Raw genomic sequence first — 18515 nt, forward strand, 5'->3', positions numbered from 1 at the left:
TCCTCCCTCCTTCCCTGTCTTCCTCTCTCCTTCCCTCCCTCTCTTCCTTCCTGCCTCCTTCCCTCTCTCCCTCTTTTCCCAGCCTCCCTCCTTCCCCCCTTCCTCTCTTCCTTCGGCCTCCCTCCCTCCCTCCTTTCCTACCTTCCTCCCTCCTTCCCTGTCTTCCTCTCTCCTTTCCTCCCTCTCTTCCTTCCTGCCTCCTTCCCTCTCTCCCTCTTTGCCCAGCCTCCCTCCTTCCCCCCTTCCTCTCTTCCTTCGGCCTCCCTCCCTCCCTCCTTTCCTGCCTTCCTCCCTCCTTCCCTGTCTTCCTCTCTCCTTCCCTCCCTCTCTTCCTTCCTGTCTCCTTCCCTCTCTCCCTCTTTTCCCTGCCTCCCTCCTTCCCCTCTTCCTCTCTTCCTTCTGCCTCCCTCCCTCCCTCCTTTCCTACCTTCCTCCCTCCTTCCCTGTCTTCCTCTCTCCTTCCTTCCTGCCTCCTTCCCTCTCTCTCTCTTTTCCCTCCTTCCCTACCTCTCTTCCTTCCTGCCTCCTTCCTGCCTTTCAGACTCCCTACTCCCCCCCACCACCCCTGCTGCCCCTGCCCATCTCTGCGCACTCAATGCCCACCCTCTTCTCGGGGGGTCGGGGGGGGGGGGAACGGGCTGGTGAAAACACTCATCCTTCTGAAAGGTGCTCTTGCTGCTCTCCTGGCACTGCCATCTTTCATCCTGTATATATGTATATATGTTTGTACATATTTATTACTCTATTTATTTATTTATTTATTTTACTTGTACATATCTATTCTATTTATTTTATTTTGTTAGTATGTTTGGTTTTGTTCTCTGTCTCCCCCTTTTAGACTGTGAGCCCACTGTTGGGTAGGGACTGTCTCTATATGTTGCCAATTTGTACTTCCCAAGCACTTAGTACAGTGCTCTGCACATAGTAAGCGCTCAATAAATACGATTGATTGATTGATTGATTGATTGATCCTCTCGGGCCTTTGTGGCGGGGGTGGTGGAGGGAGGAGACAGAGAAGAACAGATGGAATGGAAGGGCGATGGAGGAAATGTGTGCTAACATATGGGTTTTCATTCCAGGGTCTCGCCCTGGAGGGACATCGCCCATTGCAGCGAAATCCAACCTCTCAGTTCATTCATTCAATCGTATTTATTGAGTGCATACTGTGTGCAGAGCACTGTACTAAGCGTTTCACCTAGAGCATCTCATGGCTTGCATTTAAAACAGTACTCAGTGCCTAGAACAGTGCTCAGCACTTAGAACAGTGCTTGGCACATAGTAAACACTTAACCAATACCATCATTATTATCTCTGCAGCTTTGGGGGTTAACACAAAACCCCCTCCATAAAGAAAGGCTTTGAGTCCATGGACTTTTAGATTGTGAGCCCACTGTTGGGTAGGGACTGTCTCTATATGTTGCCAATTTGTACTTCCCAAGCGCTTAGTACAGTGCTCTGCACATAGTAAGCGCTCAATAAATACGATTGATTGATTGATTGATGGACACAGTAAAGCCAGGCCCAAAGACTCCTTTCCTGTAAAGACATTTCTATTACAAAGCTTTCCAAGTGGTAAGGCAGATTCGCACTCCTAATGTTGTACAATCACTCTACATTCGCGAATATTATTCTGTGACGATCCCTAGTAATGGAGTTATCTATCTCCATTTCAATGTCCCCTATGACACCCTAAACACCACCAGGTTAATTACCACATCATAACGCCCACCATTTAAGTGAAGGGCTAGATAACGGTCTGGAAACAAATGAATGCTACCGAGTCATTGGAAGAGTTGATTCCCCCTTACTGAGGAAGGTTTTTGCTTAACTGGAAAAAAAAAAAGTTTCCCTTTGATTTTGTCAAATATCTGAGTTGGTTTCTCAGATCAGTTTTCACCCATGTATTCAGGGATGTGGAGTGGTTACTTATCTGGCTTTTTACCAGTTTTCAGCTGGCCTTTCTGCTGCTTAGGACCCGTGTGGATATGGCTTAGTGGCTAGAGCACAGGTCTTTCATTCATTCAATCGTATTTATTGAGCGCTTACTGTGTGCAGAACACTGTACTAAGCACTTGGAAAGTACAAGTTGGCAACATATAGAGACGGTCCCTACCCAACAGCGGGCTCACAGTCTAGAAGGGGGAGACAGAGAACAAAACAAAACATATTAACAAAATAAAATAAATAGAATAAATATGTACAAATAAAATAAATAATTAGAGTAATAAATACATACAAACATATATACATCTATACAGGTGCTGTGGGGAGGTGAAGGAAGTAAGGCGGGGGGTATAGGGAGGGGAAGGAGAGGGAGACGAAGGAGGGGGCTCAGTCTGAGGCCCAGTCTGGGAGTCAGAAGGTCATGTGTTCAAATCCCAGCTCTGCCACTTATCTGCTGTGTGACCTGGGACAAGTCACTTCACTTCTCTGGGCCTCTGATACCTCATCTGTCGAATGGGGATTGAGACTGTGAGCTCCCTGTGGGACAGGAACTGTATCCACCCCGATATGCTTCTATCCTCTCCAGTGCTTAGTACAGTGCTTGGCACAGAGTAAGCGCTTAACAAATCCCATAGTTATTATTATTATTAAGTCTAATTTTGAAATCTTCAGCTCCAAGCTTCCCTCTGCCATGGCTCGTGTGTTCCACAAATGGGGCGAGGCCCCCAAACTCACACACACTAGGGAGGGGAACACAAAGATGTTGGGCTTCAGGGGTCCTCCCAGAAAAATTAATCAGTCAGTCGTGTTTATTGAGCTCTTACCATGTGCAGAGTAATATATTAAGTGATTAGGAGAGTACAATATCAGAATTAGTAGGTATGTTCCCTGCCTACAGGATCTCACAAAATCAACACACTTCCACAAAATGACCCATGAAATTTCTTCACATTATACTGCTCTCCCAGGGTAAGATGAGTGGTATCTTAAGTGCTTCTTAAGAGAAGCAGCGTGGCTCAGTGGAAAGAGCCCGGGTTTTGGAGTCAGAGGTCATGGGTTCAAATCCCGGCTCCACCAATAGTCAGCCGTGTGACTTTGGGCAAGTCACTTCACTTCTCTGGGCCTCAGTTCCCTCATCTGCAAAATGGGGATTAAGACTGTGAGCACCCCGTGGGACAACCTGATCACCTTGTATCCCCCCCAGTGCTTAGAACAGTGCTTTGCACATAGTAAGCGCTTAATAAATGCCATTATTATTATTATTATCTTGAGTATCCCATCTGGTAATCACCGAGGCCACCAGCGGGCTTCCTACAGAGCTACCCGTCGGGCCCGACGATCTCCCTGGACCTCACACTTGTTCAGTATAGGAACTCAGGAGTTACTGTCTCAGAGGCTCAATAATAATAATAATAATAATAATAATAATAATAATAATAATAATAATAATTGCGGTATTTGTCAAGTGCTTACTATGTGCCAGGCACTGTTCTAATAACTGGGGTAGATATATGCTAACAGTTCCTGTTCCACATAGGGCTCAAAACCTTAATGCCCATTTTACAGCTGAGGGAACTGAGGCCCAGAGAAGTGAAGTGACTTGCCCAAGGTCACAGAGCCGACAAGCGGGCACTGGGATTCGAACCCAGGTCCTTCCGACTCCCAGGTTCATGCTCTATCCACTAGGCCATGCTGCTTCTCAAGCAAGAAGAGGATTGTTTAAGGAGAAAACTGTGTACCAGAGAGAATTGTAGGGAGCCTGTTCTTCACGTCCTTCTGATCAGAATTCCCCCTACTTTTTATTATTATTATTACTATTCATTCATTCAGTCGTATTTATTGAGCGCTTACTGTGTGCGGAGCACTGGACTAAGCGCTTGGGAACTACAAGTTGGTAACATATAGAGATGGTCCCTACCCAATAGTGGGCTCACAGTCTAGAAGGGGGAGACAGACAACAAAACAACACATAGTAACAAAATCAAACCAATAGAATAGTAAATATGTACACGTAAAATAAATAGAGGAATAAATCTGTACAAACAGATATACAGGTGCTGTGGGGAGGGGAAGGAGGTAAATAATCGTATTTATTGAGCGCTTACTGTGTGCCGAGCACTGGACTAAGCGTTTGGGAAGTACAAGTTGGTAACATATAGAGATGGTCAATCAATCAATCAATCAATCAATCGTATTTATTGAGCGCTTACTATGTGCAGAGCACTGTACTAAGCGCTTGGGAAGTACAAATTGGCAACACATAGAGACAGTCCCTACCTAACAGTGGGCTCACAGTCTAAAAGGGGGAGACAGAGAACAGAACCAAACATACCAACAAAATAAAATAAATAGGATAGAAATGTACAAGTAAAATAAATAAATAAATAAATAAATAAATAGAGTAATAAATATGTACAACCATATATACATATATACAGGTGCTGTGGGGAAGGGAAGGAGGTAAGATGGGGGGATGGAGAGGGGGACGAGGGGGAGAGGGGAGTCCCTACCCAATAGTGGGCTCACAGTCTAGAAGGGGGAGACAGACAACAAAACAACACATAGTAACAAAATCAAACCAATAGAATAGTAAATATGTACACGTAAAATAAATAGAGGAATAAATCTGTACAAACAGATATACAGGTGCTGTGGGGAGGGGAAGGAGGTAAATAATCGTATTTATTGAGCGCTTACTGTGTGCCGAGCACTGGACTAAGCGCTTGGGAAGTACAAGTTGGCAACATATAGAGACAGTCCCTACTAATAGTAATAAAAATAGTGGCATATGTTAAACACTTACAATGTGCGAAACACTGAACTAAGCACCAGACTAGATAGAACATAATCAAGTTGGACGCAGTTGCTGTCCTGCATGGGACTCACAGTCTAGAGACGGGGGAAACAGGTATTGAATCCCCATTTTACAAATGAGGAAACTACGGCACAGAGTTCACTAATTTGCCCAAGGACAAATAGCAGGCCAGTGGGAGAGCCTCCAGACCATGTTCTTTCTACTAGGACACATTGCTTTTCCACATCTCCCCCCCTGAATGCTTTCCATATCCATATCTTCTCCCATTGAATACTCCAAATTTTCCCAGCCTTTCCCTGTGCCTCCCCTTCCCTTCACCAGAGTGAACCTGTGAGGCTGATTTGTCTCGGATTCCCTGCTACCTTAGGATACACCCGAGGGCACTGGAGCCCGTTTTAGACTGTGAGCCCACTGTTGGGTAGGGACTGTCTCTAGATGTTGCCAATTTGTACTTCCCAAGCGCTTAGTACAGTGCTCTGCACATAGTGAGCGCTCAATAAATACGATTGACGATGATGATGATGATGGAGCATTTCCAAACCAAGTCCGATGAGCCACCTCTTAGATGAAAATGGCAGAGTGTAGCTTGTCCTCTCGGAAGAGAGGGGAAGAGGAGTTGGGGAAAACACCTCATCTTATTCTCCAGCACTTCCTGGTCATTTCAAAGACCCTGAGGCCCCACATTTTTGGCCCCCGCATTAAATTCCAATTTTATGTGAGTTGTTTTATCCTTCCCAATAGCCCCTGTAGCACAATAAAAAAAAACCCACAGCCACGCTTGAAGAAACATTCCCTTTTGGATAATTGCAGATTCCTTGGCCCCCTTAGACAAATGTTTCTAAACACTCTAGAAGTATTGTCCTCCCCCTAGCTACAATTATCTTTGCTTTTTATGTTGAAGACGTTGCCAAAATGTGGGTGGATTTCTCCTTGAAGCGTATTTTGAGGTGCTGAGAGGGTCTGTCAAGGACTGAACAATTTTTTCATCCCCCGAAAGTATATTCTGTAAATACACACCCACGGTGCTAGTACGCAGTCTGGGAGGTTTATGTTTATAAGGTTCCCAAATGTTCGAAGTCACCGCTGCCCCGACAGATGTGATTTTGAGGGTCTAGGCCACACTTCCCTACTGTAGCTGTGCCCCCTCTCACCCACCTAGAGATCACCCCCTTGCCCCTCCATCATCATCATCGTCATCAATCGTATTTATTGAGCGCTTACTATGTGCAGAGCACTGTACTAAGCGCTTGGGAAGTAAAAATTGGCAACATATAGAGACAGTCCCTACCCAACAGTGGGCTCACAGTCTAAAAGGGGGAGACAGAGAACAAAACCAAACATACCAACAAAATAAAATAAATAGAATAGATATGTACAAGTAAAATAAATAAATAAATAAATAAATAAATAAATAAATAAACAAAATAAATACATAAATAAATAAACGAATAAATAAATAAATAAATAAATAAATAAATAAGCTCCAGGAGAGCTCTCCGACAGGAAAGGCCTCCGACCTGGTGTCTGAGCTTCTAGGCCGTGGCAACAGAGCAGGAGATGTGAGCCTGGAAACTCTTTTCTTTTTCCCACCTCCCTTCCCATCCTCCACCTTCCCCATCTTCTGATCGGGATTAATAGAGTACCTGGGAATGTACAAACCATAACCAAAATGACTGGATGCTGACCCACGTTGGTTCAGCTGTGTTCTTCAGGCATGCCTTGCCCAATCCAGGCATAAAACCTGCTAAAAGGCACCGAGTAGCCCCACAAATAAAGGTGCTTGCCCTATTACCCAATTTAAAGTGTTAATATTTGGGGGAAAAGGGAAAGTATGGAATTATATAATTTTTCCTTAGTTTGGCGGTGCATGACTTGGGGGATTCCTTTCGGCCAACTGAAAAAAAATCATGATGGACCGTCCAGTTGAGTAGACATACGTATATATGTATGTATATATGTTTGTACATATTTATTACTCTATTTATTTATTTTACTTGTACATATCTATTCTATTTATTTTATTTTGTTAGTATGTTTGGTTTTGTTCTCTGTCTCCCCCCTTTTAGACTGTGAGCCCACTGTTGGGTAGGGACTGTCTCTATATGTTGCCAATTTGTCCTTCCCAAGCGCTTAGTACAGTGCTTTGCACATAGTAAGCTCTCAATAAATACGATTGATGATGAAAAGCCACAGAGCAAATTCACCGGGAAATGTGATCTTTGTTAATGTGGGGCATAATGGTCAAGCCGACAAAAGAGCAATGGTATAAATGAAAGCAATTTTTCTATTTTAGCTGCGCTCTGTGTTTCATGATGAAAACAGACCCACAGGAAATTGCTCAGCTTATTATAGATAACATAATTGCGGTATCTAATTTTGTGACAGCCTTCAAATAGTCTAAAGGCAACACTTCACGTGAAAACTGTGAATTTGGCTACACACCTATTACAAGCCTCTGATAAGAGCAGCGTGGCTAGCTCACCTCCTCCAGGAGGCCTTCCCAGACTGAGCCCCTTCCTTCCTCTCCCCCTCGTCCCCCTCTCCATCCCCCCCGTCTTACCTCCTTCCCTTCCCCACAGCACCTGTATATATGTATATATGGTTGCACATATTTATTACTCTATTTATTTATTTATTTATTTATTTATTTTACTTGTACATTTCTATCCTATTTATTTTATTTTATTGGTATGTTTGGTTTTGTTCTCTGTCTCCCCCTTTTAGACTGTGAGCCCACTGTTGGGTAGGGACTGTCTCTATGTGTTGCCAATTTGTACTTCCCAAGCGCTTAGTACAGTGCTCTGCACATAGTAAGCGCTCAATAAATACGATTGATTGATTGATTGATTGGCTCTGTGGAAAGAGCCCGGGCTTTGGAGTCAGAGGTCATGGGTTCAAATCCCGGCTCCGCCAGTTGTCAGTTGTGTGACTTTGGGCAAGTCACTTACCTTCTCTGGGCTTCAGTTCCCTCATCTGTAAAATGGGGATTAAGACTGTGAGCCCCCAGAGGGACAACCTTGTAACCTCCCCAGTGCTTAGAACAGTGCTTTGCACATAGTAAGCGCTTAATAAATGCCATTATTATTATAATTAAGAACAATCAAACTTTTCTTTCTCTCTCTCTCTCTCTCTCTCTCTCTCTCTCTCAGGATGTCATTAACAGCTGGGTGAAAATCAACCAAGAGTTACCTGCTTTTGGAGGACTGTGAGCTTCTGTTTTCATCATCATCAATCGTATTTATTGAGTGCTTACTGTGTGCAGAGCACTGTACTGAGCGCTTGGGAAGTACAAGTTGGCAACATATAGAGACAGTCCCTACCCAACAGTGGGCTCACAGTCTAAAAGGGGGAGACAGAGAACAAAACCAAACATCCTAACAAAATAAAATAAATAGAATATATATATATATATATATATATATATATATAGAAAGAATATATAAATAGATTCTGTTAGAGACAAGAGCAGTTGGAAAAGCAACTAATAGCTACTGCTGGGCTAAGAAACCTCTTGGGATTGGTGGAGCAGCTAAACTATGGAGAAAGAGATTGGGGAGAGAAAGAGACAGAGAGAGAAAGAGTGCACAGGAGGCTGAGGAAAACCACTTGGGAATGGGGGAGAGAGAGAGAGCAATATGGAATAATAATAATAATAATAATAATAATGGTATCTGTACTGTACTTTCCAAGCACTTAGTGCAGTGCTCTGCACGCAGTAAGCGCTCTATAAATACAATTGAATGAATGTTAAGAGCTTACTATGTGCTAAGCACTGTTCTAAGCACTGGGTAGATATAGGATAATCAGGTTGTCCCAGGTGGGGTTCACACTTTTAATCCCCATTTTACAGGTGAGGTGACTGAGGCACAGAGAAGTTAAGTGACTTGCCCAAGGTCACACAGCAGGCATGTGGCAGAGGTGGAATTAGAACCCACGTCCTCTGACTCCCGAGCTCGGGCTCTTTCCACTGAGCCACACTGCTCTACTTTAGATGTTGCGGAAGAAGGAAAAGGGCCTTGAGGAAAAGAGAGAGTGGGCCCTGAAGAGAGAGAGAGAGGAAAATCACTTGTGAATGGGAGAGTGAGCTGTACAGAACTACTTCAGATGTTGTTACCGAGAGGAAAGGGCCCTGAAGAAAAGCTAAGAGCCATAGTGAAACCTCCAGTGCTTAGAACAGTGCCTGGCACATAGTAAGCGCTTAACAAACTTAAAAACGTAAGTGCTCAATAAATACGATTGAATGAACGAATGAATGAATCTAGCTTTACTTCTCTTTATTCTGATGACGCCTGTCCATATGCCACACGTTTTGTTTTGTTGTCCGTCTCCCCCTTCTAGACTGTGAGTCTGCTGTTGGGTAGGGACCGTCTCTCTATGTTGCCAACTTGTACTTCCCAAGCGCTTAGTACAGTGCTCTGCACACAGTAAGCGCTCAATAAATACGATTGAATGAGTGAACAAATAAAATCATCATCAAAATCAGATGCCTCTAAGTGATAGTAAGTGCCATCATAAAAAAAATCTAGGACTGACTACAGGTGAAGCCTTTTCAAGGGAGATCACAAACCACGTCGGAGGTAGTGGGATGGAGAACAATTGGTATTTGTTAAGCACTTATTATGTGCCAACACTGAGGATACAAGTACACAAGATACAAGATACACAATCCCTGTCAATCAATCAATCAATTGTATTTATTGAGCGCTTACTGTGTGCAGAGCACTGTACTAAGCGCTTGGGAAGTACAAGTCGGCATGGGGCTCACATGGGTTGAATCGACATTTTACAGATGAGGAAACTGAGGCAAAGAGAAGTTAAGTTGCTTGCCCAAGGTCACGTAGCAGATAACTGGCAGAAATGGGATTAAAACCTACATCCCTTGGCTGACAGGCCATGCCGCCTCTCTGTAAAAAGACAGCCCCTTTGACTTCTACTCATCTTACACTTTCAGCCTTTTTCCTAATTGTTCAGCTTGCATAACTGTCCAAGCTGAACCAGGGATTAAATTAATTTTGGTAGGAATGATTTGACGGCGGGTCCCCAAATCTCTCCGAACCAGGGAATTTTTCACAACCTGGAGAACATGCACATGAATTTGATGACCTAAAGCCAACCCAGGCTAGAGAGGCCACTGACAACACTCAAAACACCACATGGCCCTTTGCCCATCTTGACGTGTTACATCACGTATATTAGGCAGGTTGCACAATGCAATGACGATGTCCAGAATTTATTGCAAGAAGCTGCAGAATTTTTCTTTATGGTATTTGTTAAGCGCTTACTATGTGCCAGGCACTGTACTAAACGCTGAGGTAGATCCAAGCTAAGCAGGTTGGACACAGTTCTTATCCTACGTGGGTCTCACAGTCTTTATCCCCACTTTATAGATGAGGTAACTGAGGTACAGAGAAATGAAGTGACTTGCCCGGGCCTGGAATGCCCTCCCTCCACCCATCCGCCAAGCTCGCTCTCTTCCTCCCTTCAAGGCCCTGTTGAGAGCTCACCTCCTCCAGGAGGCCTTCCCAGACTGAGCCCCTTCCTTCCTCTCCCCCTCGTCCCCCTCTCCATCCCCCCCATCTTACCTCCTTCCCTTCCCCACAGCACCTGTATATATGCATATATGTTTGTACATATTTTTTTATTCTATTTATTTATTTATTTTATTTGTACATATCTATTCTATTTATTTTATTTTGTTAGTATGTTTGGTTTTGTTCTCTGTCTCCCCATTTTAGACTGTGAACCCACTGTTGGGTAGGGACTGTCTCTATATGTTGCCAATTTGTACTTCCCAAGCGCTTAGTACAGTGCTCTGCACATAGTAACCGCTCAATAAATACGATTGATGATGATGATGATGATGATGTTGGGTAGGGACCGTCTCTATATGTTGCCGACTTGTACTTCCCAAGCTCGTAGTACAGTGCTCTGCACACAGTAAGCGTTCAATAAATACGATTGATTGATTGATTGATTGATTGAAGGTCCTACAGCAAGGCAGAGCCGGGATTAGAACCCAGGTCTCTCTGATCCCCAGGCCCATGTTCTAGCCACTAGACCACACTGCTTCTTGATTTGACCCTTTCCCTCGCTCTAGAGTTATTTCCCCCTCTCAGGATCACACCTGGAGAATTTCCAGCACTCTGCAAGTCTCGTCTATGGGAGAGACTTGAGGCCTTCCCAGACTGAGCCCCCTTTTCCCTCTCAATCATCAATCAATCAATCAATCGTATTTATTGAGCGCTTACTATGTGCAGAGCACTGTACTAAGCGCTTGGGAAGTACAAATTGGCAACACATAGAGACAGTCCCTACCCAACAGTGGGCTCACAGTCTAAAAGGGGGAGACAGAGAACAGAACCAAACATACCAACAAAATAAAATAAATAGGATAGAAATGTACAAGTAAAATAAATAAATAAATAAATAAACAGGGTAATAAATATGTACAACCATATATACATATATACAGGTGCTGTGGGGAAGGGAAGGAGGTAAGATGGGGGGATGGAGGGGAGGACGAGGGGGAGAGGAGGGAAGGGGCTCAGTCTGGGAAGGCCTCCTGGAGGAGGTGAGCTCTCTCCTCCTCCCCATCCCCCCCGCCCTGCCTCCTTCCCCTCCCCACAGCACCTGTATATATGTTTGTACAGATTTATCACTCTACTTGTACATATTTACTATTCTATTTATTTTGTTAATGATGCGCATCTAGCTTTACTTCTATTTATTCTGACGGCTTGACACCCGTCCACATGTTTTGTTCGGCTGTCTGTCTCCCCCTTCTAGACTGTGAGCCCGTTGTTGGGTAGGGACCGTCTCTATATGGGGCCAACTTGTACTTCCCAAGCGCTTACTACAGTGCTCTGCACACAGTAAGCGCTCGATAAATACGATTGAATGAATGAGAGCGAGTCGAGCCAAGGCCTACCCATTCCATTCCCAGCTCGGGCAATGGCTAGCGGGTGGCAGGCAATTTGCTACAAGTCATCATCATCATCATCAATCATATTTGTTGATTCATTCATTCATTCAATCGTATTTATTGAGCGCTTACTGTGTGCAGAGCACTGTACTAAGCGCTTGGGAAGTACAAGTTGGCAACATATAGAGACGGTCTCTACCCAACAGTGGGCTCACAGTCTAAAAGGGGGAAAACTCACCTGTGCTGGGCAGCAGCGGACATGGAAGAAAGTCGAAGGCGGAGACTCAAGTTTACTGTGCGGGAGGCTGCGAGCCCCCCCATGGGACAACCTGATCACCTTGTAACCTCCCCAGCGCTTAGAACAGTGCTTTGCACATAGTAAGCGCTTAATAAATGCCATCTTTTTTTTTCCTCTGTGCCTCACCTCATCTGTAAAATGGGGATTAAAACTGCGAGCCCCCCCGTGGGACAACCTGATCACCTTGTAACCTCCCCAGCGCTTAGAACAGGGCTTTGCACATAGTAAGAGCTTAATAAATGCCATCATTATTATGATTATAAGGCGGCTACAGTAAACCACTTCCGTTTTTTTACCAAGAAAGCTCTATGGATACCCGACGAGAATGATTTCAGAGGGAGATCGGGGGTTGTGGGAGAGATGTGTCCATGAAGTCGCTGTGGATCGAAGATGACTCAACAGCATAACAACAGCATTTCCCGTGGAGGGGAAATATATATATATATATATACATATGTGTGTGTGTGTGTGTATATATATGTGTGTATATATATATATATGTGTATATATATATATGTGTGTGTATATATATATATGTGTGTGTATATGTATGTGTATATATGTTTGTACATATTTATTACTCTATTTTACTTGTACATATCTATTCTATTTATTTTACTTAGTATGTTTGGTTTTGTTCTCTGTCTCCCCCTTTTAGACTGTGAGCCCACTGTTGGGTAGGGACTGTCTCTCTATGTTGCCAATTTGTACTTCCCAAGCGCTTAGTACAGTGCTCTGCACATAGTAAGCGCTCAATAAATATGATTGATGATGATGATGAAGACAAGACAAGGGCTACTGCATTGCCCACCCCGTTCCTCGCAAGCATGCTGCCACTCCTGAATTGTAGAAGGTAAGTCGCAGTTGCCACAGCAAACGGAAGTTGAATGTTTAAAATCAAAATACCAGTCGCAAGAGAAGCGGCGTGGCTCAGTGGAAAGAGCCCGGGCTTTGGAGTCAGAGGTCATGGGTTCAAATCCCGGCTCCACCAATTCATTCATTGAATCGTATTTACTGAGTGCTTACTGTGTGCACTAAGCGCTTGGGAAGTACAAGTCGGCAACATATAGAGACGGTCCCTACCCAAAAGTGGGCTTTGTCAGCTGTGTGACTTTGGGCAGGTCGCTTCACTTCTCTGGGCCTCAGTGACCTCTTCTGTAAAATGGGGATTAAAACTGTGAGCCCCCCGTGGGACAACCCGATCACCTTATAACCTCTCCAGCGCTTAGAACAGTGCTTTGCACATAGTAAGCGCTTAATAATTGCCATTATTATTATTAGTCCCCCGCCTTACCTCCTTCCCTTCCCCAAAGCAATCAATCAACCGTATTTATTGAGTGCTTACTGTGTGCAGAGCCCTGTATATATGTTTGTGCGTATTTATTACTCTATTTATTTATTGATTTATTTTACTTGTACATATCTATTCTATTTTATTTTGTTAATATGTTTTGTATTCTAGACTGTGAGCCCACTGTTGGGTAGGGACCGTCTCTATATGTTGCCAACTTGTACTTCCCAAGCGCTTAGTACAGTGCTCTGCACACAGTAAGTGCTAAATAAATACGATTGATTAATTGATTGATTGATTAGTCATAGAGGGCTCCAGTACCATATCCATATTGAGTGGGTCGGGACCATCTCTATATGTTGCCAACTTGTACTTCCCAAGCGCTTAATACAGTGCTCTGCACACAGTAAGCGCTCAATAAATACAATTGAATGAATGAATGAATGAATGAATGAATGAGTGGGGAACAAATCATTCATTCAGTCGTATTTATTGAGCGCTTACTGTGTGCAGAGCACTTTACTAAGCGTTTGGAAAGTACAATTTGGCAACAGATAGAGACAGTCCCTACTCAACAACGAGCTCACAGTCTAGAGGGGGGAAATCCACCAAATGGTCATCGTGGGCAAAGAACGTGTCTACCAACTCTGTTATATTGCACAGTTCCGAGCGCTTAGTACAGTGCACTGCACAGAGCATGCGATAAATACCACTGACTGATTGAAATGGCCGTTCTAATCCAAGCCTCAAACATCCACATTCCATAAGAAGGACTCACAGGGTTGGAGGAGGTTATAATAACAAAAAAAATCAGCGCTTAGAACAGTGCTTTGCACATAGCGCTTAATAAATGCCATCATCATTATTATTATTATTAATAATAATAATAATAGTGATGATTGTGGTATTTATTAAGCACTTACTATTTGCCAGACACTATACTAAGAGCTGGGGTGGATACAAGCAAATCAGGTTGTACACAGTCCCTGTCCCACGTGGGGCTCACAGTCTTCATCCCCATTTCACAGATGAGGGAACTGAGGTACAGGGAAGTGAAGTGACTTGCCCAGGGTCACCCAGCAGGCAAGTGGCAGAGCTGAGATTAGAACCCAGGTCCTTCTTACTCCCAGGCCCATGCTATCTCCCCTACATCGTGCTTCTCGGCTCCGCCACTTGTGAGCTGTGTGACTTTGGGGGAGTCACTTAACTTCTCTGGGCCTCAGTTCCCTCATCTGTAAAATGGGGATGAAGACTGTGAGCCCCACGTGGGACAACCTGATTACCTTGTATGCTCCCCAGCGCTTAGAACAGTGCTTTGCACATAGTAAGCGCTTAACAAATACCAACATTATTTATTATTATTCTAGGAAACTCAAAAGCTAGAAGAAGGTGACCTTGAAAAGTAGCTGCAACTGGGGAGGGGCAGTAACAGAAACAGGTGCAGAAGTGGGGATTATTCATTCATTCATTCATTAAATCATATTTATTTGAGCACTTACTGTGTGCAGAGCACTGTACTAAGCGCTTGGGAAGTACAAGTTGGCAACATATAGAGACGGTCCCTACCCAACAACGGGCTCACAGTCTAGAAGGGGGAGAATGGCCTGAACACAGCCTCAATTACTCTGGATATCAAGCAACCAATAGTATTTATTGAGCAAGCTGACATGATCATGTCTACTTACCCCATTGGACTCACCCAATTATTATTATTAATAATAATTATTAGTATGGCTCAGTGGAAAGAGCCCGGGCTTTGGAGTCAGAGGTCATGGGTTCGAATCCCAGCTCTGCCACTTGTCAGCTGTGTGACTTCGGGCAAGTCACTTCACTTCTCTGTGCCTCAGGTACTTCATCTGTAAAATGGGGATGAAGACTGTGAGCCCCACATGGGACATCCTGATCACCTTGTAACCTCCCCAGCGCTTAGAACAGTGCCTTGCACATAGTAAGTGCTTAATAAATGCCATTATTATTATTATTAATAATAATTATGGTACTTGTTAAGTACCTACTATGTGCCAAGCACTGTTCTAAGCACTGGAGTAGGTACAAGGTAATCAGGTTGGACACAGTTCCTGCCCCCCATGTGGCTCACACTCTTAGTTCCCATTTTACAGCTGAGGTAACTGAGGCCCAGCAAAGTGAAGTGATTTGCCCAAGGTGACACAGCAGACATGTGGCCAGGCCAGGATTAGAACCCAGGTCCTCTGATTCCCAGGCCCGTGCTCTACCCACTAAGCCACATTGCTTATTGTTTATTGTTGGTATTTGTTAAGCGCTTACTATGTGCCAGAAACTGTTCTAAGCACTGGGGTAGATACAAGGTAATCAGGTTATCCCACGTGGGGCTCACAGTCTTCGTCCCCATTTTACAGATGAGGTAACTGAGGCACAGAGAAATTAAGTGACTGGCCCAAGGTCACACAGCTGACAAGTGGTGGAGCCGGGATTAGAACCCACGACCTCTGACTCCCAAGCCCGGGCTCTTTCCACCGAGCCACTCTGCTTCTCACAGTGCTGCTGTGCTGCTTAGTGCCGTGTGGTTCTGCACACAAGAAACACTCAAGTGTCTGGCACTTAACAAATACCATAAAAATGAATAAAAAAATAATTTCCATGGATTGATTAAGAGCAGTAGAGGTGAAAAGCACGATCCCTGCCCAGCAATCTGTCTACTAGAAGAGGGAGACCCAAAATGATTAGAGAAAGGAGGAAAAAGTGAATGGAAAGATGGATTGATGATAAACTACATGTTTAACAAAACTCACAGATAGGAGGAAAAAGAGAATGGAAAGATGGATAAATGGTAAACTACATGCTTAACAAAACTCACAGATAGGAGGAAAAAGAGAATGGAAAGATGGACAGATGATAAACTGCATGTTTAACAAAACTCACAGATAGGAGGAAAAAGAGAATGGAAAGATGGATAGATGATAAACTACATGTTTAACAAAACTCACAGATAGCAGAAAAAAGAGAATGGAAAGATGGATAGATGATAAACTACATGCTTAACAAAACTCACAGATAGGAGGTAAAAGAGAATGGAATGATGGAATGATGATAAACTACATGCTTTACAAAACTCACAGATAGGAAAAAGAGAATGGTAAGATGGATAGATGATAAACTACATGCTTAAAACTCACAGATAGGAGGAAAAGAGAATGGAAAGATGGATAGATGATAAACTACATGCTTAACAAAACTCACAGATAGGAGGAAAAAGAGAATGGAAAGATGGATAGATGATAAACTACATGCGTAACAAAAGTCACAGATAAGAGGTAAAAGAGAATGGAAAGATGGATAAATGATAAACTACATGTTTAACAAAACTAACAGAAAGCAGGAAAAAGAGAATGGAAAGATGGATAAATGATAAACTACATGTTTAACAAAACTAACAGAAAGCAGGAAAAAGAGAATGGAAAGATGGATAGATGATAAACTACATGCTTAACAAAACTCACAGATAGGAGGAAAAAGAGAATGGAAAGATGGATAAATGGTAAACTACATGTTTAACAAAATTCACAGATAGGAGGAAAAAGAGAATGGAAAGATGGATAGATGATAAACTACATGTTTAACAAAACTCACAGATAGGAGGAAAAAGAGAATGGAAAGATGGATAGATGACAAACTACATGTTTAACAAAACTCACAGATAGGAGGAAAAAGAGAATGGAAAGATGGATAGATGATAAACTACATGTTTAACAAAACTCACAGATAGGAGGAAAAAGAGAATGGAAAGATGGATAGATGACAAACTACATGTTTAACAAAACTCACAGATAGGAGGAAAAAGAGAATGGAAAGGTGGATAGATGATAAACTACATGTTTAACAAAACTCACAGATAGGAGGAAAAAGAGAATGGAAAGGTGGATAGATGATAAACTACATGCTTACCAAAACCCACAGATAGGAGGAAAAAGAGAATGGAAAGATGGATAGATGATAAACTACATGCTTAACAAAACTCACAGATAGCAGGAAAAAGAGAATGGAAAGATGGATAAATGATAAACTACATGCTTACCAAAACTCACAGATAGGAGGAAAAAGAGAATGGAAAGATGGATCGATGATAAACTACATGCTTAACAAAACTACCAGAAAGCAGGAAAAAGAGACTGGAAAGATGGGTAGATGATAAACTACATGTTTAACAAAACTCACAGATAGGAGAAAAAGAGAATGAAAAGATGGATAGATGATCAACTACATGCTCAACAAAACTCACAGATAGGAGGAAAAAGAGAATGGAAAGATGGATAGATGATAAACTACATGCTTAACAAAACTCACAGATAGGAGGAAAAAGAGAATGGAAAGATGGATAGATGATAAACTACATGCTTAAAACTCACAGATAGGAGGAAAAAGAGAATGGAAAGATGGATAGATAAACTACATGCTTAACAGAACTCACAGATAGGAGGAAAAGAGAATGGAAAGATGGATAGATAAACTACATGCTTTACAAAACTCACAGATAGGAGGAAAAAGAGAATGGAAAGATGGGTAGATGATAAACTACATGCTTAACAAAACTCACAGATAGGAAGAAAAAGAGAATGGAAAGATGGGTAGATGATAAACTACATGCTTAACAAAACTCACAGATAGGAGGAAAAAGAGAATGGAAAGATGGATAGATGATAAACTACATGCTTAACAAAACTCACAGATAGGAGGAAAAAGAGAATGGAAAGATGGATAGATGATAAACTACGTGTTTAACAAAACTCACAGATAGGAGGAAAAAGAGAATGGAAAGATGGATAGATGATAAAGTACATGTTTAACAAAACTCACAGATAGCAGGAAAAAGAGAATGGAAAGATGGATAAATGATAAACTACATGCTTACCAAAACTCACAGATAGGAGGAAAAAGAGAATGGAAAGATGGATCGATGATAAACTACATGCTTAAGAAAACTCACAGATAGGAGGAAAAAGAGGATGGAAAGATGGGTAGATGATAAACTACATGCTTAACAAAACTCACAGATAGGAGGAAAAAGAGAAGGGAAAGATGGATAGATGATAAACTACGTGTTTAACAAAACTCACAGATAGGAGGAAAAAGATAATGGAACGATGGATGGATGATAAGCTACATGCTTAACAAAACTCACAGATAGAAGGAAAAAGAGAATGGAAAGATGGGTAGATGATAAACTACATGTTTAACAAAACTACCAGAAATCAGGAAAAAGAGACTG

Source organism: Tachyglossus aculeatus, chromosome 2 (assembly GCF_015852505.1).
Source record: "Tachyglossus aculeatus isolate mTacAcu1 chromosome 2, mTacAcu1.pri, whole genome shotgun sequence".
NCBI lineage: Eukaryota > Metazoa > Chordata > Mammalia > Monotremata > Tachyglossidae > Tachyglossus > Tachyglossus aculeatus.